The sequence below is a fragment of the Cygnus olor genome, chromosome 2, assembly GCF_009769625.2.
Source record: "Cygnus olor isolate bCygOlo1 chromosome 2, bCygOlo1.pri.v2, whole genome shotgun sequence".
Lineage (NCBI taxonomy): Eukaryota > Metazoa > Chordata > Aves > Anseriformes > Anatidae > Cygnus > Cygnus olor.
This window is the reverse complement of record NC_049170.1, coordinates 146141147-146145389: the sequence shown is the minus strand read 5'-3', so window position 1 is coordinate 146145389 and position 4243 is coordinate 146141147.

Below are 4243 nucleotides of genomic sequence, written 5' to 3'. Positions count from 1 at the left end.
TGTATTAGCTCTGTATCTTCTTTGAACACCTTTCATTTATGTAATAGGGACCTCGTATTTACAGGTTGCTTATTTGAGTATTAGAAGTGAAAGTGTAATGACTTAGCTGTTTGAGAGATTTAAAGCTTGACTGTGTAAATAGATTCCTTGCCATTAGGAAGGAAGATTTACTTTAGTGGCCGTACTGTGGTTTTGTTGAAGCATTCTATGCTAGGAATGTCTGTGGGGAAAATTAGAGGAGACTGTCTATAAAGTGATTCATCTCCATGCCAGTCCCTTCTGAATGCCGGAACATATCCAGCTTTAATTCTTTTAGCTCTGCTGTTTTCTTGCGTCTAGAATTGCCTCTTTGGATATGTCAGTGTTTTCTGCTCCTCGTAGATCCAAACACTTGGGTCCAAGCGTGTAGAAGCAGTGGGTATCCTATGGAGTCACTTAGGTTACCTGCAGAGCTTATACAGAGCCCAGTGTAATGAATTCTGTTTGACACATGCTGTCTTTGGAAATTGAAGAACCAGCCTGGATCCAATAAGAGAACTTAATCTGGGCCCCACGCAGAAGTGACAGTGCTGCTTTGGAGTTTGAGCTACCTGTGGAAGCGGCTCGTTTGTTTTTGTTTGTGCTGCAAGACTTGGAGGCTGGCCTGTGCTGAGCTAGGTTGTGTATGTGCATATGTGTGCAGCTCATCTGCACTGGACAACGAGGAGTTGGTTTTTCATTTCTTTGGTTAAAGCTCTCTGGTGGGAAAAAAATATGGGAACAGATCAGAGAATCGTAGAATGGCTCAGGTTGGAAGGGACCTTAAAGACCATTTAGTTCCAACCCCCTGCCATAGGCAGGGACGCCAACCACTAGATCAGGTTGCTCAGGGACATTCAGACTAATGAAAGATAACTTTTCTGGGTCTTCTCTTATATAGATAAATCTAGAACGCTTCTCACCTATGTTGCTCTGTTACACTGCTGTGATCAGCACTCATGACAATTTGATTTTACACAAATAGGTACTCCTGATGACACTAAACATAATCTGAAGCAATCTATGCAAGCTCTGCTTTGTACATACAGGATCTGTGATTAGTTTTGAACATGGCCTGTATGTAGTAGTACTGAGAAATCTTTCTTAGAAAGCAGGCTTCACGGTATTACACTATTAGCTATTGAATAAGGTCTAAGGAATGATGATAGACAACTTGCTCTCTGTATCTGTCATATGTCTACAAGAAGTGTATTTCCCTGCGTTTGACAGATGATGAGGTGCAGAAGGGCTATCTGTTGCACAGCATTTATTTTGTTACCCTATGATTGCTGCACTTTACACAGATACTGGAGCATTTTTTTTTAAATTGCATTTTATTATAGTTACTCGAAGTAAATGTCGAAGTGACTTTGAAAGAATTAGCCGTAAGCATTCAGTTTTTACTAGTGAAGAAGCTGCCTTCCTAGCAATTTAGTGAGTAACACAGCTAGTTCTCAGAAACCAATCTTGTGAGAGATTTAGACTTGATTGATACCTTTCCTTTAAGATGTTCCTTGTTGCTTTAACACTGAGGCTGGAATGTCTCCAGCTTGTTTGGCTATAGCATTATACTACACCAGTGAGGGGAAGAAACTGCTGTGAATCTCTGTTACTGCTCAATCATCAGCAGGAGCAGGTTTGTTCTGTCTTCAAATCTGAAGTATTTACATCACTGATTACTATCCATGCACTGCTTTCCAAATTGTTCGTCCTTGGTGGGTGAAAGGAAAAGCAGTTACTAAATCTGAGGAAAGCATTCCTGTAAGCGGATTCAGCTGTGAAATTAATTCTCTCCCTGTGTGTCTGACTACCTTGAAGACATACTGCTCGAACTGCACCTTGAGAGAGCTCTGCTATCACTCTAGCTGGGGTGGAGGGAAGGAAGCCAGGCAGGGAATGTTATCTGTAGGGTTAAATAGCCCTTTCTTTCTGGGAAGGATATGTATAGAGGACTTCATAATTGGCAGGACATCTTATGCGGCAAGTTTTAACATCTTTTGTAAGCGCTCACTAGATTGTCTTTTGAGCTAATGTACTCCACCTGCAAATAAAGTCAAACTTCAGAAGGTTATTGTCCACTCCCTGTTGTCATCCCATTGCCACAGATGTGTCTGTGTGGTGGTACATGAAATGACTTTTGCGGGGGGAGAGGGAGCAGGGGTTTTGGTAAGTCTTTATTTGGAAACCTCTCAAGCGTTCACTCCTTGTGGCGCATAATTGCTCAGGTTCATCTGATGTTCTTGCCTGTGCTTTTCAACAATTCTTTTATTCAACGTGGGAAAAAAATGGGTAGGTTATACACTGAATTTCTGTAGTGTATGTTGGAAAACTGAAGGACCAGGAAATTGATTGTCCCATCTCAAGGGGAAAAGGATCACAGAATCACAGAATCATCTAGGTTGGAAGAGACCTCCAAGACCACCGAGTCCAACCTCTGACCTAACACTAACAAGTCCTCCACTAAACCATATCACCAAGCTCTCCATCTAAACGTCTCTTAAAGACCTCCAGGGGTGGTGACTCAACTGCTTCCCTGGGCAGCCCATACCAATGCCTAACAACTCTTTCAGTAAAGAAGTTCTTCCTAATATCCAACCTAAACCTCCCCTGGCGCAACTTTAGCCCATTCCCTCTCATCCTGTCACCAGGCACGTGGGAGAATAGACCAACCCCCACCTCTCTACAGCCTCCTTTAAGGTACCTATAGAGAGCAAAGGATGGTTCTCTCCGTTTCTTACTAAACTCCAAAAGTCTAATGAAGCCACCAGAAAGGCAAGAACAGGAACTAGAAAAAAGGAAAGTTTTCCCTTGCTATTCTCACAGGAGCTGTTTTTACTTTTGTTTCAGTTCAAAACATTTTATGCACAGAGTCCAAAAAAGTCCGAAAACACAGCTAGGAGAAAATATTTGTATTAGCCAAATGCTAAAGTTACTGTGTTATAAGTGAAGTGCCAGAAACTTTCTGGGAGAACACACCCTCCAATTTCATTTGGCCCCAGCTATTTCCCAGCAGCCAGGAAGGATACAAGAAGTAGTTTGGCTGTCATGAGCTAGGTCTCTACATGTTCTTCCCCCCGCCCCATCCCCCCTTTTCTTGCTTGCCCAACTTTTGTTTTCAATAAAAATATTGAACATCATAATGTATCCTGAAACTTAGGCTGAATAATTGAGGACTATGTGGTTGACCTTTAATCATGGATGTTTATAAATGTTGTTTGACATTGATCAAGAATGCATGCAATGAGAAACACTGAATTTGCTCCTGACACTTAACATTCATCTTGAGCAGATGGGGGTTTGAAGCCAGTAGCGTTCTTTATGTAATGGACTCCTCTCTAAATTAAACTATTCTGCTTCCTTCTTGGAATGCTTTCCCCTTCCCTGTCTTGCAATGCCTAGGTACTGCTGGCAATTATTTGTACTAGTTATCTAAGTTTGGGGATGGTGGGAAACGATTCAGGGTAAAACCCACCAAATTTATTTATTTTTTCCAGCTGGATCAATTCCTACATCCTGTTCACTGGGCAGCCTCACAAAAACTTGTGCCAGCATAACACAAGAAGCACCAGGCAGGAGAATAGAGAAGGGAAGGGATGAGGACTGCTTTTTTAGATGAGTGTGCCAACTTTACATGTGTGTTATATTAGTTTAAGAAAATTATTCATAATAATGCTGTTTGAATTCAGGAGTCCTCGCACTGGCCAAAACTGGTGTATTGGCATGTTTTTCATCAACTTGCGGACAACTATTAATATTCCACATTTTCGAGGCAAAAGTTGAATGTTCTCCTTCAAATCAGATATTTCTATGACAGAGTTCAAGTCTGACCTGTGCCAGAGAATATGTCTGCACTAGCTTCCTATTCATTTCATAAAAGTTAATATATCCAGTCCTCATTAATTCAGAGTAAGCCAGAATTAGAGTCAACGTGCACTTTACAGGCAGTGTGGATTACACATCACAGTGGATTGCTGACTCTGAAACGAAGGGATAGGGATAGCATAAACCATTCCCTTGCTGAGCATTTTTACAGAAAAGTTCAGCTAAATCTGTTATTGTACAAATTAAACTGCTTCTCATGTTCCTTGACTAGAGCACTAATCTCCAAAACAAAAGAAATGCTGATGTTTAAGGAATGAGAAACCACAGTCAATGTTGTGAGAGACAAAAAAAAAAAAAATAGAAGTAGCTTAGCATTTGGATACAAAAGCCAAATTCAATGCTT